Consider the following 20,952-nt stretch of genomic DNA (forward strand, 5'->3'; position numbering starts at 1 on the left):
AATCACCTCCAGTTGTTTGTGAAAACTCTCCGCAAGCTAGGGAACACTGTCAAAGATATCCTCTCCTGAACCTATCTTCATTCGTTGCGATAATATTCCGGGGAAAATTACCGAAGCCCCACGCTTGTCAATCTTTAAAGCTCGCTTGAACTTTGCTTCCGCTATGCCAGTACGTCGGCGCTTTTGCTGCTTTTGAACCTGTATGTCGGTGCCTTCTGAATTGCGAACCAGTATGTTGGTGCTTTTTCTGTATGAACCATTATGTCGGTGCCCTTGCTATATGAACCATTATGTCGATGCTTTTTGATGAGCCAATGCTTAGGCGCTTTAAGCTAAGTGAGACGATCATTCATCAGGTCGATCACTTTATGAAATTGTAATCAAGCCGATTACTAAATCATGTCAAATTTCTTAGAGGGGCTAACTGGCATACCAAGGAACCCAAAATTCTTTAAGAGGTCAAAATAACCGCTCTGAGTGGCTGAGCATTCTGTCGCCGCTGAAATTCTGCTGGCGCCACAACTTATCTCTAGCACCAGACGCTGGAACTAGCGCCAGGCGCTAAACCTTATTGTCTGGCGCCAAGGCCAGTCGCTTGGCGCAAGAGTCGGGATTTCCGTATATACCCCTCCTTTTCGTCATTTCCGCTACTGCTGCTCGTTTTTTGTTCGAAAATCGCCGTTGAGCTCAATTCACTCGTTGTTGCTCATTTCTCAACCAAATTCGCTCAAGTTTGTTGCAAATTGAAGCTTCTTTCATCTACTCTCCCGATCTTTATAAGTTTTCTCCAAACTCACTCCGGTTTTGATGAATTATTCACATGTTTGTTCACGAATTTCTTGAAAATTCAAAATTTATAATGCTTAATTCACTTTGTTTGTTAAATTTTATGCCATGAAATTGCTTGATTATGTTTATATATTGCCTTGGGAGTAATTTGACACTTGTTTGACTCAATTTGGTCAAGAAACAAACAAATCACCATTGTTGGACCTCTTAAGGTCGGGAATACAATGTAGCTTTTTCTTGATGTTTTTGCTAGCAATTCTTGTCCAATTTGTCACAATAATTACCATAGTATTGCAAGAAATTGTTTTATTGCTTAAAAAATGTCGTGTATGCTCAATTTGAAATTGTGCTCTGTTTTAGTACTACGTACTATGTTTTTTTTTTTTTTTTTTTTTTTTTGCGAACATAGTATCATGCGGCTCAGCAAAACTTAGATACTATAGAACCTTAATTTATGATGATTTTGCACAATGTAGCATGGCTAGACAGCGAGGTTCGGGTTCACAGTCCCGAGACACACGACGGGAGCATGAGCCCGTAGAGGAGGATGCCGACCCGTCTACTTCTCTTGGTCCCCTCCCTGACTGGGATGAGCGGACTCTGTACTTCTCCCCCGTCCACCACATCTTTGAGAGGGTGCAACGTGGGATCACGGTTGGTAGGACGCGCTACCACGGCTCAGGCTGCGATACCCTAGGCAACCTGTACAAGGTGCACATCGGTATCGATGGAGAGGTGAGACTTCTCTGGGAGTCTTGTTGGTTGACCGCATTGTTTGAGACCTCGGAGGCCATGATTGCCTCCAGCGGGGGTCACCACGTGGCTCGTGCCCTGGTGGAGTTATTTTGGGACACCACCAACACTTTCTACTTCCCTTGGGGTGAGATGATGGTCACCCCGACCGACTTCAGTCTCATTACGGAACTAGAGTTTAGTTCTACTACGCTGCCGTTCGACAGCGAGTTAGTGTCTTCTCTCTTGAGGTTGAGGAGCTGTTGGGTACGATTGCTGTTCGGGCTTGTGCTGAGGTAGAGTCGACTCAGTTTGCGTTAAGGGCATTCGTCGATCGACTCTGGCGGCATCTTTCAAGGATGATGCGATCACCCAAGAGCAGCGGGTGCGCATGTTTGTGCTTATCTTGCTGTCAGGGACGTTTTCCCCTAACAAGGGTAGTAGAGTGCTGCTTTACGACCTACCTGCGGTCCGTGATCTTCACTTGATCGGGACTTACGACTGGGCTAGCTTGGCCTATGCTGACTTTGTTCGAGCGTTACGAGACTCGTGTCGACACCGGGCCTTCACGGGGAACATCGCTCTATCCGGCTTTTGGAGAGTTGTAGAGGTATACTTTATATCCTATAAAGTTTAGCTCTGAGATTTAGTTAGCACTTGCTGATACTTTTCGCCTTTTGTAGATCTGGTTCTACGAGTACTTTCCTTCAGTTGCGCCGGCGAGACCGTCGCCGCGCAGATTTCTGGTGAGCGCCTGCTGGGGAGGTCGTCGCGTTGGGATGTCTACTGCTTATGTCCGAGATCAGATCATCTCGGTATGGTTCTTTGTATAGTTGAACACTTTCGTATTACGTTTAGTAGATTCTTATATCATAGACGTTCTTCGCAAAAGCCTGACGTGAAGTATCAGCCGTGGATCGGCTTGGTTGTCCGCTGAGCATCTCTACTTCTTAGGGACGTATAGAGCGATTTCTTATCTAGGAGAGAGGGTTGCTATTCAGCATTCCTCAGACACTTTCATCGTTCCTGCTCCTCCGCCGCGTCATATGTTCAATGGCGCGAGGCTGGTGAGCATGTCAGAGAGAGCAGGTACCCCTTGGCAATCTTATGCGAGCCCTGGGCGATGCTATAAGGAGTAGTTGCTGCCGCTGTTAGCTCCAGCCCCTGTTCTGGCTGAGGAGGTGGCAATATGATTTTCATTTTACCTTTCGTTAAGTAGCCCCCAAGTGATGTTTTACTGACTTTGATTTGCTTCCATCAGGCTGGACCTACTGAGTTCATGCCACCTCGCATGTCCATCCATTATCAGGGGACATACGTGCCAATTGAGGAGATGATTCCTCTGGCTCCTGAGGATGAGCGCTTAGTGGAGCGGTCGATTCCTCGTCACCTGACTCGGGTAAACTTTATTTATTTGTCATTTTGTTCATGTATGTTATGCATTATTACTGATTTTATTTCATTGACAGTTCTCGCGCGAGGTGGTCACGGCGATGGCACGGTGTATAGATGCCTTCCGGAGCCAGCTCGTTCGTATGAGGAATGTGGCTACGTATCGTCGCGACGACGCCGTTCAGGAGGTAGCCTTCCTTCTTATTTTTGCATTATTGCTTCTATTTTTGATTGTTTCTGACTTAGTTTCTTCTTGCAGGGTCAGCCCATTCCTTCTCGTACCCGGACAAGACCTGAGGTCCAGAGACCTGGCGTGGTCTAGCTCGAGACGTCGCCGTACTGGCTCTAGCGGTCGGGGTGGTCGTTCTGAGGCTGCTCGGACCGAGGCGGTGGAGGGATCAGGCTGTTCATCTAAGGGTGCACGTGCTGGGCCGGTAGGCCAGGGAGAGGCTACCTTGGCTTTTAGAGGTGGTGGGATGTACGGGGTCGGCTTGTCATCGCAGCAGCCTCCGCAGTCTTAGCCTCAGGGTCATCTTGGGTAGACGGGTTCTGAGCTGAGTTTTCCACCTCCCGAGGAGACTGGAGCTGGAGCTGGAGGAGAGGTTACTCCTCATACTGCGCAGTTTTATGATATGATGGGCGTCTCTCATCATCTGCGTCCTCCGGCGCCGTAGTTTATGCTTATGTTTATTTTATTTTTGACTTGTATTGAACTTTGCCCTTACTAGACTGATTTATTAGACACATTTGTATATACATATCATTACGAGTTTATTTGTTATTTTTCATTTTTATGTGTATATTTGTGTGTGCAAAGAATTGTGATAATTAATAATTTTACGTAAAAAATTCCTTCATTTTTATTATTTAATGGAGGGTATCCGACTTTCTTCCCCAAAAAAAGAAAATGAAAAATTAAAATATTGGATTAACAAAAAACTTAAAAATTAAGTTTAAATAAAATCCAAAAAAATATAATTAATATAATTGATATATGTTGTAAAATAAGGAGAAATATAAAGATTGAGAGGGAATTGAAATGTGTATTCTACTTGTATTTCATATTATGGAGGTGTATATATATATATATATAGTACAATAATTGATAGAGTTTGCTTGGAGAATAATAAACCCTAAACTCTAGAAAGTTCTAGAGTGATACAAGATGGATATCCACAAATATGTATAGATAATATTAAACCATATATTTAGAATATTCCGGAATGATATAAGGAGCATAATGGTCATCCACACGATATTTCATAACACTCCCCCTTAGATGTCCATTATCGAAGACTGTGCCTCGTTAAAACCTTATTAGGAAAAACCCTGTGGGATAAAAACCTAATGAAGGGAAAAGAGTATAACATTCTTCATAATACGCTCAAGATGCTGCCTCATTAAAAACCTTACCAGGAAAACCCAACGTGGGACAAAACCATGGTCAAGGGAAAAAGAGTGCAGCGCGTATTTTCTCCCAGTGATGAACACATAACTTGAGATCTTCCAGTGCCGCAACAATGAATCCAATATGTTTGGATATATTCTCATATGTAGTAAGTAAAATATCATACGTTGATCTTCGAATCTCCTAAGCTGAAGTTGCATCTTCAATTCTTCAAGTCTTCACGTGAACATGTGAAGTGTCTTCATTTCACCATACATGTGTTTATCTCTAATATCATTATTTCAAATCTCTGTTTAATAGTTGATTTATAAATTAAACTTATGCGATTATGACTTCTTCTGAAAGTTGTTAATAATAGAAATTGATGATCATTATTTGATCAAACATTTATTAATAATCATTTGATCACAAAACTTGACATTATTAATGTCATTCTTCAATCTCATATGAATTATAACATATGTAATTATATACATTGATCATGGTTCTTCTGGACCATAAGAAAACAGTCTCACGCATAAGTATCCCATTTCTTTAGAAGTTTCGTAATTAACTACATGATAATTTTTCTGCGAATATAAATTGTAAATCTCACTAACTCTTATATGCTCAAACTTCAGGTTGAGATGTCACTGATGTATTTACATAGACTTTTCAAGAGTTTGATAGTAATTGCATTACTCTGGAGATAAACTTTGTAGGGCTATATATATAGATACGTCGTATATAAGTTATTCAGGAACTCTTCTTACATGATTCATAATGTGCAATTAAATAGGTGTCATCAATAATTTCATTACAATTGTAAGCCAATTGGAATATAAATATATCTTTATAATTTTCATCAAAATTGTAAATATGCCTTACTATACTTTGAATGAATATTCACATACACCACATTGTAAGAAATTAATCCATCCAATATGAGATATAAAACATGATAACATATTAAACAAATTATACAATGAGTAATGCATATAATTTCCTACATATGCAATAAACCATTAACCTATGACTTACATGCACATGAATATAAGACTCAAAATGATGCAAGACACTGTACAGTGTGGATTTAAAAATCCATATTTCACTGGACTTCGGTTCCATGATACACTTATGATCATTATCATTATGTCGACATCAAAATGTACATATATTTCAGATCCCTTACTTATTAGTCCATTTCATTATACATATGCATATTATTCATCGGTTCCATTGTGTACCAGTATCATAAAATTCCTTTAACTTACATTCCGCATGCTATTTTACTATGATATCTGAATACATTTCTCATTGGTACCATCATAATTTTTCCTTACATCATAGGCCATTTATTACAATAATTCAGATATCTATACAACTTTTAGGGTATTTCATACACTATGGTATTTATATACTATTACACTATTAGTGTCAACTGCACTATCTTTCCAAATATCATATCTATTAAACATATCTTTATTTTGGAACCGATCATATACAACCTACACTTCAGGTGTAGTGATTCAAGTACAATTGGCAAGATTTTATCTCAATGTATACACATAATTAATATGACCAAAATGTATCTTCAACGCTATGCAACACGAGTCATAACTAAATACAAATCAAATCATAAATGTGCAACATATCTTAATAATGTATATACAAAAGTTGGCATATATATAACTTTTCAAACTACCATTATAGGGATCATATTTATTATTTATTTATTTTAATTAATTTTTCCAACTTTTGCTAATTCGTTCTTCTCCCCCTATGTTGGTAAAATATCTCATTTATAGGGTCATCTTATTATATACCAACTTAGTAGACAAATTTGCATTAATAAAATTCACTTCATTAGGAGGATCACAATAAAAATTTATCTCTTCTGGAGAACAATTTCAATGAAGAATTATTTATTCATTAACTTTATATTTCATGGGTATTTATTATTAAATTTTTAATAATATTTTCTCTTCTGGAGATCAATGTCAATGGGGAGACATATGTTGTGCAGTTGTACTTTTTTCTTTGTTCTCCTATTTCATATGTGCTGACATATAATAGCCCCAATCAAAAGAATTGTTATACAAGCATAAATCACTTGCTTGTTATTCTAGTTGGTGATGATCTTCTAGATCTTTAAAGACTTAAATAGTATATTTGGTGAGCTTCTAATCACTTTATGGTTGACAATAATATATAAGTTATTTTGGTGAACTTCTGGTCAACCATTACTCCTTTATATAAAATAATCAAAACATATTAAATCTTAAAATTTTCATCAATACAAATTATATAACTCACAATCCAAATATAACCCAATCTCAATGCTACGTCTTACCATTCAATTCATTTTATATATTTAACATTGAGAAAGCGTTAGCACATTATCAAATTAAACTTCAGGTTTTCATTGCGGGTAATTATTATTTAATTTCGGATGGCCTAATTTAATTATCACATCCAATCACTTCTCTAAATTTGAACTCTGGTCAGTTTTCAACACTAGTGATCACTTTATTAAACTTACTATATGCATGGCCATGAATGTCATGTGATTTTAGAACACCAACATGTGTTTCTTTATACAATTGGCAAGACAATCAATTAATATTTTATCCAATAATTACTCATACTCTACTGGAGTTTAAAATATAAACTTGATACATGTTAATCTTGTTGGATATTTCCTACTCTTCTAGAGTCTTTTATATAATCATGAAACATATAAACTTTACTAAAAGTGATTTCTTCTAGAAATGTAATGATATTTACCACTTCCTCAAATTTGTCATTGTCAATAGTGACTCTTTTCCTTTTCAAAGATACTTAATTACCTTTAGAACCTATTAATTTATCACGCTTCAGGCATGCTATAGGTTCATCAACAATTGATGTTGTACTCTTAGCACATCAATTTTAAATTAGAGCATTTACAACTAGTAGATGATAAATGTCATTTGTTTATATCCATCTTCAGGATGGTATCATTTCAAAATATTTAATGAACATGTGGACACTTCTATTAAATAAATCGTTGATATTTAAGTTATTGTATGTATCAAACTGACCATCAATATATTTTATTATTTATATGCAAGGGTTACATATAATCTCCCCCTAATCCTTGCAAATGGGGGTATATATGGAATGAATCCATCCAACAACCTTTAAAATCCTTGTAACTTTTAAGCCATAAATTCTTTTGGCAATGTCATGTATCAAGTAAAGTGTTCCTTTTCGAAAAAACATGCGTATATAAAATTATACTTATAGAACACTTATCATGTTCCTGATGCCCAATTACATTCATCTTAAAAAAAATAAAACCTCTTATATTTATGGGCATAATAAAACGTTGATTATGTATAGTTTCTCACAATGTCATGTTTAATTACTTAAACTCATAACACACTTTTTGCTATATACGTAATTAATTACAGAACTTCAAGTCTATATGTACGAGAATATATACCAATCCATCTACATTTTTCAGAAAGAGAAGGTAAAACTAAGACATGACATAATCAGTTCGAGCTTTAATCAAAACATACCTTATTCGATCCACTCAACTATACTAGCCAAATTAAAATTAATCTTTGGAAATATAAGTAAACATAAGTAAACATGACATTGTGTTTATAGAATCACGTTAGTATGTAGTGGATATCTAAGCAACATGCTTTAGCTTTGTAGATCATGCACATTTCTTTTATGTTCAAGCTAGGAACTTTAAGTCTATGTGTGTGAATACTCTGTATAAATATAAGGAACTTCAGGTCCGCACATCATATTCAATTTACATTCATTCCAATAATATAACTTCAAGTAGGTACATAATACTATAATTGAATGAGAAGGTAAAAATATGAAAATCTACTACTTCACGCTTTAATAAAAACATACCTGAATCGATTGAATCAACTATACTGTCGGATCAATTATATCAATATATTGCCTGATAAAGCTTAATTAGAAAATAGAAACAAGCACATAGGCAACCAAAATTAACGCGTTCACGTTAGTGGAAAACCACATGTTTCATATCATACTTGAAATATAAAAACATAATTCAATACATAAATTATAAATAGTTTCACATGTGCCTTAGGCTTAATTCGTACAAACATTCAAGGCATTAGACATAGGATTTCACAAACAAATTATATGGTTAAATAATTTCTAAATAAAACCATTCATATTTGCTATGAAGCATAGAGAAATAACCAAACTCATTTACTACGGATAGGAAAAGTAATACCAAAATCTAGCAAATATATGTAATACAAGTTCATGAAAACCATACGTTCATAAAATTAACACCAATAATAATTCTAAATACCCTTTTAGATTCAAAATAAACAAAACTCATAGTCAAAACAAAACTACTAATTAGTTATTTTCTGCATCAAATCCAATTATTCCCAAATTACTCATTGAACTCTAGGAATAATAAAAATACGAAAATTTGGGAAACAATATAAACATATTAGGTAAAGGTTTAAAATTAACAATAACAGGATAGTTGAGAATGAACTTTCCTGATATCAAAACCTTTCCCACCATAAAAACCAGCCTTATCGTCAACTTCATGTTGTCAACGTCATCTGCTAGCCTGTAACTCATGAAAATGTAAATGAAAAGAAAATAAAGTATAGCCCTTGATTAAGGCTCTATTATATTATGGATATGTGAGAAAGATGATTCAAGATAAAAAAACCAATGCAATAGAAAAATAATACGAGCAGTTCTTTGTAATTAAATAAAGCGGCACTACCATTAACATTCCAAATTATTAATACCATGAGACTCCTTGTACTAGACCCAAATTAATTAATGAGAATTGGGAATCATATGACATTGAAACGTGTTATTTCATTATTAAAATATCAAAACCCATGGTCAAGATTAATCTCCATCTAAATTCTTCCCAAGATGCGACACAACAAGATAATAATGAGTATAATTTAGCACATTCAGTATTCTACGAATTAATCATTAACATAAGAAATCAACAATAAAATTTACATATTGATTAGAGCTTTGGTGCTGATAACGTGTTGTAAAATAACGAGAAATATAAAGATTGAGAGGGAATTGAAATGTGTATTCTACTTGTATTTCATATTATGGAGGTATACATATATATAAATAGTACAATAATTGATAGAGTTTGCTTGGAGAATAATAAACCCTAAACTCTAGAAAGTTCAAGAGTGATACAAGATGGATATCCACAAATATGTTTAGATAAGATTAAACCATATATTCAGAATATTCCGGAATGATATAAGGAGCATAATGGTCATCCTCACGATATTTCATAACAATATATTTAATTAAAGGGATATAAAAAGGATAAAAATTGTAAAGTCATTGTTTAGACTCGAATCAGCCAGAAAAAAAACGCGGTTTTTGAAAGCTCGTATGATAAGACACGTCAGCGCCACCTGGCGCCACGCATTTTGCATTAGCGCCAGACGCTAATTCTTGGCGCCAGGCTCTGGCGTTAGGCGCCAGAGTCTGGCGTCTGGCGCTGATGAGTGCTGACTCTGAATCCTTTCCGGATTGAAACTGTGTCGATGTTTTGTATAAATAGCCCCCTTGTTTGCCGATTTTCATCATAATTTAAGAAAATTAAATATAGTCTTAGCTTTTGAAAAACATAAATAATCATGTCTTTAATTACTAAGAGTTTTACCAACTTCACTCATGAATGGTGTCGGTCTCTAACTGCCAAGGAGAGAAAAGAATTAGACTTTTTTCATATGGGGGTATTTATGGTGTCAAGGGGGTAGATCTTGATATAAACTTCATTCATACCGCCTTATAATATTGGGATGATGATACTCATTGTTTTAGACAAAAGGGTGATGAAATTAGCCCTTTGTCGGAAGAATTCGGTGCTATCTTAGGCTTCCCTGCATTAGATCTCGCAGTCATCCCTTGAATAAATGAATATTATTATAAGGATTTTGAGCGCTTCTTTAATTTAAAAGACAAAGATCTAACAAATATAGTAGATGGTAGCATAGTTAATTTGAAAGAATTTGCTCGCTATTATTTTGATAAACCTTATCCTGAGTCTTTTGATGTTTATAGAAGAAGGGCTTTTCTCTTTTGCATGCTTAACCAATATCTTCTCACTAGTGGTAGAACTAATGATGGTCAAGCAATTATATTAACTGTTTTGGAGCATATTGAATCTGGGAGAAATCCAGTGCTATTAATTGTTGGAGAGACTATGCTTAGTCTTGATGAATTGAAGAGAAATCCAAAAGCACCTTTTCGGGTCCCTCCAATTTTTTCACAGGTAGAAAAATAATATTTTTAAGTATAGAATCATAAAACATATTTTTGTATAGTAATATTAATTTATTTGCATTGAATTTTTTACAGATGTGGCTAATGGAGAGACTAGAATTAATTAGTCCTCCCGACAATGTTGAAAAATAAACTCCAAATTGCTTTGTGAGAAGGAAGAAACGCTTCTCTAATATGGGGCGCCATGAGTAGAAGAAGGTCTTTGCCTATTGCAACTTTGCCATCAAGTGGGTCATCCCTTGGTGGAAAATAGAGAAGATGGTTGGTGTCAACAAGCAACCCTTCTGCCGTCTTCCAAGCTTATCCAAGATGACTTTTTATTATCCCTTCAGGGTAAAAAGACAGTACGACCTACTTCAAACAATTCCTTCTGGGGATCTTCGACGTCCTTATGAATTCCCTGTTTTCTCAAGAAGTAGAAAATTTTGATGCTTATTGGAGCGCTAGACCTTTATGGGAAGTGATTACCCAAAGGTCCCTCCTTCCTTTCCCAATGATGTGAAGAGGTGTCTTCTCAAGAAACCTTCAAAGGACATGAAGAAAAATCAGAGTAAAACTGATGTGAAGTGTTGTGTAGGTGACAAAGTGATTTCCGTTAAGGAAATCTTGGGTTAAAATGTTGAACTCAAAACACCTACGATGCCTAAGAAGAAGAGCTCTACAAAGGACAAAGGGAAAAGAAAAGATGACACTTCAGAGAAGAAGGCTTGGATAGAGAAGAAACATGGAGTCCTAGCTAGGGGAGAAACTATTTACTCTAAAATTGAATGTAGGTCCTCTAAAGGATGCCTACTAGCTAAAGTCATGGATCATGAAGAGGATGCAGACAAAAATTGGAAGAGGGCAAAGAAAGAGAAGAAAGATTAAAGCATTGCTTAACTTTCAATTATTAGACTTAATTTTTAAAATTAAAGTTAATTTGTTTTATTTAAATTCCATCAATAATGTAATTTGTTAGTTTATTTTATTAATTAAATTTCAGCTTTTTATTTGAATAATCTCCTTTAAATTTAATTAATTAAAGCAATGAAAACTGAAAATTTAATTTTTCAGAAATTTTTTTCGAGTACGGAAGTCAAAAATTTTCCAAAAATCAACGAAATATTCCCAGGTACTCCCAGAAAAATGGCGCCGCTTCTTCACGACTGGCGCCAGCTGCAGCGGTCTGCGTCAGGCGACAGACAATGTCGTCTGGCGACGGAATTTTTTCTATGACGCCAGTGATTCGTCAAATTTCTGTCGAATTTATTTTTAAATTTGGGATGCGAGGTTTGCAAAAAGTAAAGTGGCCGCACCCGTAAAGGGTTGCCTACGTATCCTTTCTTAAGGAATCAGGCCAAACGTAACTCTCTTGAGTATCCTACTTAAGTAATTATGGGTAGTATTTTTTAAGTTGGTCAAGATTTGTCATGTTCGAGAACTCAGTGCCATCCATATCAGTTAATTTTGCTGCACCTCCTGATAGGATTGTTTTGACAATATAAGGTCCAGACCAATTCGACCTAAATTTACCCCATGGATCTAAAACATTTTTCCTTAATGTTTTTAACACCAAGTCTCCTACTTTGATGTTTCTTGTCTTGACCTTCTTATTAAAATGCCTAGCCATACGAGTTTGATAGCATTGAGTATGATGTAGAGCTTCTAGTCGTTTTTCATCAAGTAGAATTAGCTCCTCATATCTCGCCCTAGTCCATTCAGCTTCATCAAGTTTTCTTTCTAATGCAATGCGTAAAGATGGTATCTCTAGCTCTACCGGTTGTACGACATCCATTCCATAAACCAAGGAGAATGGCGTAATTTCCTGTTGATGTGCGAATTGACGTGCGATAACCCCACAGTGCAAAATGGAGTTTGTCAGGCCAATCCTTGTAATTTTCGGTCATTTTCTCGATGATAGTCGTTAGATTTTCATTAGCTGCTTCAACTACTCCGTTTGCTTGAGATCTATAAGGAGAAAAATGATGGTGTTGAATGCCATATTTTTGTAACAATTCTTCACACTCAGCTTGAAAGTGAGTTCCATTGTCACTTATCATTTCATGTGGGACTCCATATCGACAAATAATATTCCTTTCAATAAATAGTGCTACATGTTTTGCGGTGAGTTTAGCATATGATTGTGCTTCGACCCACTTTGTGAAGTAATCAATTGCTACTAGGATGTATTCATGACCTCATGTTCCTGGGGAAGTAATTTTTCCAATAATGTCAATTCCCCACGTAGAGAATTGCCATGGTGAAGTGTAAGTGTAGAGTAGAGATGGAGGAACATGTTGTAAATTGGCATAAATTTGGCACCTAGGGCATCATTTTACATATTAATGACAATCCCTGTTCGTGGTAGTCCAATAGTATCCTTCTCCCATTATCTTTTGGACTAGCATTTTGCCATTTACGTGAGTTCCACAAATGCCTTCGTGGACTATCCTCATTGATCTTTGAGCGTTCTCTTTTCCTACACATAAAAGAGCTCGACCCTTAGGTACCCTTTTATGTAACTCGTTGTCTATGAGTAAGTATTGGGAAGCCAAAAGTCTTAATGCTCGTTTTGCTCTTTTGTCAGCATGAGGAGGGTATTCTCCTTTGGTGACATAATTAAGTATATCCTTGTACCACGGTTCTTCTTCTTCTTCATCTTGGATAACTTCATCATCTTCTATAGCTTATATATAAGCCGGTTTATGCCTTTTTTCTATAGTTAGAGGCATTTGAACGATTTCTGTAGGAATCCTAACCATTGAGGCTAGTCTTGCCAAGGCATCATCAAATTGATTTTCCACTCTAGGTAGATATGTGTATTCTACCTTTTCGAACTGATTAGTGAGAGTTTCCAGATAAGTTTGGTAAGGGGCTAGACTTTCGCTCCTTACTTTTCATCTCTTAGAAATCTGGTTGATGATCAATGAAGAGTCCTTGAATATTTGTAATTTCTTCACTCCCAATGCCAAAGCTGTTTCAAGGCCTACCACGCATGCTTTGTATATAGCACCGTTGTTGGTAACGTCGAAATCTAGCTTTATGGAGATTGGAACATGCTCTTCTTTAGGTGATACTAGTAATACTCAAACGCCACATCATTTTTTGTTCGAGGCTCCACCGAAGTATAAGGTCTAAGTATCATCTTCTGTGACCATCAAGTCTTCGTCTGGAAATTCATTGTCGTGTATTGGCGTTGAATCTTCTATTGGAAAGTCTGCAAGAAAATCTAAGACCACAGATCCTTTGATAGCTTTTTGAGGCATGAATCTTACATCGAACTGGGCTAAGTTGACTATCCATCTTGAAATGCTCCGATTGAGTGTAGACTTCTCGAATAAATACTATAGTGGATCCATTCGGGAAACTACAAAGACTGTATGCACGAGCATGTAATGTCTTAACTTAGTTGTGGCCCACACCAATGCAAGGCACAATTTCTCAAGTGGTGTATAGCGTATTTCATACTCGGGAGCATCTTTTTACTTAGATAGTAGATTGCATTTTATTTACCTTTTACTTCTTATGCAATCATGACTCACATTGTTTCTTTGGTGATTGTTAGGTACAACCTAAGAGGTAATCCTAGAAGTGCTGGTGCTAATACAGGAGAATTTGCAAGATAGGCTTTGATCTTTTCAAAGGCTTTTTGACATTCATCATCCCATATTACTGGTACATTCTTTTTAAGCTTCTTGAATATTGGTTCACATATTGTTGTCAATTTTGATATGAACCTACTTATATATTGCAACTGGCCAATAAATCCTCGAATTTGTTTCTTGGTTTTGGGCGGTGGCATTGACATGATTGCCTTGATCTTGGTTGGGTCTATCTCTATTCCTCTAGATCTTATGATGCAACCTAAAAGCTTGCCTGAGGTGACTCCAAAAGCACACTTAGATGGATTCAACCTCATGTTGTATTTTCTTAGCCTTTCAAAGAATTTTCTCAAGGCTACTTGATGGCCTGGGCGATCTTTTTACTTTACAATCATATCGTCCACGTATACTTCAACTTCTTTGTGCATCATGTCATGGAGTAAGGCAGTCGCTGCTAGTTGGTAAGTAGCACCCGCATTTTTCAACCCGGATGGAATTACCGTGTAGTTGTAAGTACCCCATGGTGTTATGAAGGTTGTTTTATCCATGTCTTCTTCTGCCATGAGAATTTGATTATATCCCGCGTATCCGTCCATGAATGAGAGAAGTGCATGATTCGCTGTATTATCCACCAAAATATCGATGTGTGGTAGAGGGAATGAAGTTGTCCTTTGGACTTGCCTTGTTTAGATCTTGATAGTCGACACACATTCTTACCCTTCCATCCTTTAATTTTTCGGAACTAGGACAATGTTGGCCACCCGTTCGGGGCATTTGGATACCCTGATGAAACCTGCAGTTATTTGTTTTTGAACTTCTTCTTTTATTTTAAGAGCTACGTCGGGTTTCATTCGACGCAACTTTTGTTTTACAGGTTTCATTCCTGGAATTAGTGGTATGGTGTGTTGAGCTATTTCTCTATTAATGCCTGGCATATCTTCATATGACCAAGCAAATACATCGATAAATTTTTTAAGTAGATTGATTAAATCGGTTCTTTCTTGTTCATCAAGTGTTAGTCTGATTTTAACTTCTCTTTTAATGGTTTAATCATTTGAGAAATCAATCGTCTCAGTTTCCTCAATTATCGGTGTTTTCTTTTCAAGTGTTTCCTTTGCTTTAATAATTTCTTTGTCATTTTCATTGTTAGTTAAGCAATGCTCGTAATCTTAGGTTAAAGAAAAGCACGAGGAGTAAGAGTAAGAAGACATATTATTAAACTCATAAATCATTACATCTAAAAGAGATATGTCCTTAGGGACTTGATTGTTAACTATCCTAGGGGAAGAGATAGAAGAAGGGGGTGATACAACTAAGGACATAGATGGCTCTACAGGAAAGGACTTTGACTCAGACTCTGACTCAGATGACTCTTTGAACATCGGTCCTTGCTCTGTCGTAATGGAGATTCTCCTTCCACTTGGAGTAGTCACCTTGACTGTCTTGCGCCATCCTTGTAGTGATCCTTCAGCTGGAGTGATGAGCTTCAAGAGATCAAAGTTCTCGCTTTGTAGGACCGTTTATATGAGTGAGGAGTTATCCTCTATGTACTTTGGCTCATATTTTTCTCGCCCAGATAGTAATCCCATGACATTAAAGTCAAAGCATGGGGGTGCTTTCTCCTAGTGCATAGGAGTTGGGATTTCATCTAGAATATAGAAATCTAGGAAAATTTTGAATCCCGGTTTCCTTATGTCATTTACAACAAAAGGTTCCGGAGATTCGTAGCATGGATAGTCCTCTCCTTCTTTTATGAATTGTCCATTGAGAATAAGAGGATACTGATCCATTGAGATTGCTTTCTTTTGGATGCGAGCGTTCCTACGTGCCTTAGACTTTTCCTGGGCTCGCTTGAGATCTTCCCGAGTCGGTTCGAAACCAAGTCCAAAAGTGTCTAACTTAGGGAGGCCTGGTAATTCCAACGATTTTGCTATTCCTTTCTTCTTTCCTAGAGTCATTCCAGGAAAATGCCCTTGTTTCTTCAGAATAATTTTCACTGTCATATTGGAGTGGGGGTCGTGGCAGAGAGGGGTCCTTTCATCCTCTTCGATTAAGGAGAACTCTTCATTAAAGCCCCACAAGTCTTCATCGTCTTCATCGTGCTCCACATTAATGATTGGATGTTCTATAGCTTTAATCCTCGTGGGTGAAGCATCGATCGTAATTGGAATTCCTCCAACTATGGCTTTTACCTGTTGGTGGAGAGATGAAGGGACGACCTTTTGGTCATGAAGCCAAGGGCGTCCCAACAGTAAATTGAATGAGGCTTTTATATCTACCACTTGAAATGTAGTAGCGTGTTCTATCACTCCCGCCATTATATTCTTGGTAATCTTACCAAGAGCTTGACGACGAGTGTTATCATAAGCTCTTATTCCTTGTGTTGACGGGGTTAAGTCTTCATCCCTTATGCCTACAATTCTCGCAGTTCTGAGTGGACAGACATTAATTGCCGATCCATTGTCTACAAGAGTCATAGGGACGTTCATTCTCTTGCAAACTACTGTGAGGTTTAGTGCTTTATAATTCTTGTCACCTTCTGGAGGTAAATCCTTGTCAGAAAAGGTGATCAAGTTAATAGGATTAGGGAGATCACTCGTAAGGAAGTTAGCCAACCCCTTAGGAGTGGTGTCAAAATCTATCCCTATCATATCCAAGGCATTCATCACTGCCAACCTATGTTCTCGAGATGTTGCTAGAAACTTCCATACATTCATCTCAACCTTGGTTTTCTTGAACTGTTTGACAATATCATTGTCTTCAGTGATAGGTATGGGAACTTGTTGCGTAGTTGGTATAGGTTGTGATGAGATGGGAGGTTGCATTCTCCCTGACCTTGTGAGGACGTCTATAGATGAATCTTCTTCATCCAAAAAATCTCTTATTGGGTATATGACTGAAAGTGGAGGCTCTTTCGTATCCTTAAGATAGACGTCTTCATTGTCGCCGTCCCAAACCCCATTGATACTGATATCTTCCTCTTGTGGAATTTGGACTAGCTTTTTATCATCAATCATTTTTTGAATTAAATCTTTAAATTTAAAATAGTTTTCAATAGTGTGACCCCTTGATTGATGGTATTGACAGTAGAATCTATCTGTCCTCTTTAGTGATTCAAATGGTCTCGTATCTAGAGGTTTGACCTTACCACTCTCGGAGAGAATTTTGAATATTCTAGCGTATGAGGTCCCAATTGGAGTATAGAGTTTATTACTCTTCTTGGGCCTGTCAGTTACTTGTAGAGAGAAAGGTTTCTTTTTTGTGGGTGGAACCTTGTCACAGTTTTTCTGAAGCTACTCTAATTGTTTCTTTGTGACTTCGAGATCTTCACGTAGAAAGCTTGATCCCTCCCACGTGGACAATGTAAGCAACCGTACATACTCTTTGCTTGCTGGTTCAGGAAAGTCATCCATGGCATCGAAAAAGATCTCCTCCTCTTTTTCGATAGCATGAATTTCTTCAATATGTTTGATGAGAGATGAGGGATCAACCTCGTTTTCTTCATAAGAGATGGCCAAGGAATGAGCGAGAGGTGCATTATCAATGAGGGATCAACCTCGTTTTCTTCATAAGAGATGGTCAAATGCGGTGTCATAACACATACCTATAGGAGTAAAGTTCCTCCTAAATGGTTTCTTTTGTCCTTGGTTATTCATAGCAAGGACTTCACTCAAATTAAAGGTTGTAACATTGTTTGTGTGGCCTGGGTGGTTTTAGAAGAAGAAGGATTGTCGTTCTTCTTGCCTTTCTAGCCGCTGTTGGAGTTACTGTTAGCAGCTTTCGGCTTAACCAGGTCGTCTTCAATATTAATTCCAATGTCATAGAAGACCTTGAATGTGTGGAGATTATTTTGGTATTTGAGATGCTTGGAGTACTTCTCTTGAAGGTACTTCAATTATTTTATCAGAGGTTTCTCTCCATTTGTTTAAGAAAGAAGTGAAACCTTCATTCTCTTTCTGCTTGAGAATTTCAAAGTCCCTATAGTCTGTTTCAACTTGAATGTTGCACTCGTACCTATCAATGAAAGCATTTACTATGGACTCCCAAGTAGAGGTTCTTTATTTCTAAAGAGAGAAGAACCATTGTTGGCAAATGGTTTCAAGAGAAAGAGAAAACAAAGAGGGAAACACCTTCTTTACAATGCCCTTAATGGTCATTATTGTTTCAAAAGCTTTTAGGTGAAAGTAAGGGTTGTCATTCTCTTTGAATTTCGGCATGTCGTTGGCATTGAACTTCTGCGGATGAAGATTCTTGTCCACCGAGACCCCTTGTGAGCTAATTCCTTGAAACTAGTAGTCACTAGATAACTTGCTCAAACTTTCTTGCATGAGTTCCGTCTGTTGTTGCTTCACAGGATCATCGATTTTGAGGGTTAAAAACTTCAACGCCTCACTCACAGTAACCAATTGGTTCATGAGCTCATTAACTTCCTCTTGAGTTGCCATTATCTTCTTAGCTTTCCTTTTTCGAGCGATTTGTTTGTCGAAAAGTTGAACTTGAATAAAAAGGTTGTCTTTGATCAAACGCCCTTCCTTTCTTGACCACGCGATGTAAATTAAACCATTTTTGTTTTAATGACTTGACTCAAATTGACTTTGACTTTACGGGTTTTGAAAAAGAAAAAAACAAAAATAAGGTGCATATTTGGAAAAAATAAGGTGTATATTTTTGGGAATTAAGTATAGGGTTCAAACAAGTGGTTTAAATTGGAGGATTAATATCCGACTTACCCCCCTAAAAAAAATGACGGAAAATACGCGCATACAAGACTTTCTTAGACATGGTCAAAGTGTGCATTCATGTGTGCTTTATATGTTAAGTGCGATTGAAATGCTTTGACTTTTGTGTAAGACCATGAGACTTAGTGCCTAGACTCGATTAAGGACTTGACACTGTATTATCATCAGTAAAAACTAACAGAATTGATAAGCAAACTGTTCAATTAGACACAAAAGTGATGACTCGAGCAATAAACCGAACTGTCGCCAAAACAACAGGACTGACGCCTCTCTTTCCAGTGTAGCGCCAAACGATAGGACTGTCACCAGGCGCTACGCTCCACGGAGTAGGGCTGTAGTTTAAATCTCGGCGCCATTGCTGGAACGTTGATCTGGAACTGCTTTCGGTATTATTACTCTACAGGGTATGCCTTAAGTCGTATTAACTCAAATCTAATTAAATTATTAAACTTTAATTACACAAATTAATTAACTAATTAAGCAAAGTTCTTTTAGTCATTAATAAGCTTATTTAGTCTTAACACAAGTCAAACAAATGGTAAGGAAAAACACATAGAGTATGCACAACAAATAATGCACAATTCGTCAAGTAGGCACCACATGATGCAATGAGTTTGCAACCTAACCATGGCTCTAGTTCTTTAAAGTTCGGGATATGGGTTAGTCAAAGAGGTTTCATAGTTAATTGTCCGGATGCACCGTGCGGAAGCCTAACCGTGAAGGGTTGGCGCGAGTGGATGGGACACCGCAAGTTTAGTAAAACTCGCTTCCATGGTTTGGTGAATTCAACATTCTCGGATGTACCCTTTGTTGCACAGAGCGTTCTATTGGGTAGATAGAGCATGAATTCCCATAGGGTTAGGTCCATATGTAGAACACATATGGGTTTCAGAAAAGTGAGAAAAACTCAATCATGAAGTAGAATCGAGCAAACAGTGCTAAAAACTGGTTAAAATTAGAACGCATATTTCTAGCTCGGTATTAGAAGAACTTGGCGCCAGCAAACAGAGGCCGGCGCCAACGATTTGGCTTTGGTGCCTGGCGACAGAAGCTGTCGCCTGGCGCCAAAGTCAAATCAGTGGCGCTGGACTCTAATTTCGGACGCTAGTTCCTACATGCCTCAGCAGCTTTATGTGCTCGATAAAAATTTGCAGTTTCGCGCAACATTATTTCGATCCTAGTTGTGAAAGATATTCCTCAAATTTCCTACATGTAAAAATCCTTTGTTTTAACTCATTACGAATGGTCTTTGCAATGAGATCTTTTTTATGCATATGACAATAATATTAATCAAAATTACGCACATGAAATACTTAGAACTTTTCGAGTCTCATTCACTCATTCTAAATCATTGCCGAAATAAATTTCAGGAATTAAAATAGAAATTCTCCCTAGTGGAGTCGCCAAAAACTATAGGGAATATTTCAAGCATTATCCCTACCTTGAACCCCACTGTGATCATACACTAAAGTATGGTGGCGTCCAAAGGGAAAGAAGATAGAGCAAAAGAGTCGCCAACAAGTTTTAGGAAATTGTAAACCGTTCACGAGGTGAAGGTTACACCCCTTAACGATCCAGAAGATCGTCAACTCCAATAGGTCTGGAACCATGACTGGTAGTTCGGGGATGAAGGTACAAATACAACCTAAAAGAGATTGAACCTGCCCTAATAATAGGCCTCTACTTTATTCTGATCGTATTCATGTGCCTTTCTGACTAACATGCAATCAATAGGTTTAACCATAAACCTGTTTATCTATGTTGGTTGAATTTAATGCATAAATAAACTATTATTGGCGATCACTTGAATTATAATCAAATTAACCCTAAACAAGATTATTAATTATCTTATTAAGCGTGATTACAAGTACCAATTCCCTTTAAACATGCATAAAAGGTGTGATCAAGCAACAACAAAAAATAAAATCAAGCAACATAATAAACACAATAACAATTATAATAATAATAATAATAATAATAATAATAATAATAATAA

Source organism: Chenopodium album, chromosome 6 (assembly GCF_948465745.1).
Source record: "Chenopodium album chromosome 6, dcCheAlbu1.1, whole genome shotgun sequence".
Taxonomy (NCBI): Eukaryota; Viridiplantae; Streptophyta; class Magnoliopsida; order Caryophyllales; family Amaranthaceae; genus Chenopodium; species Chenopodium album.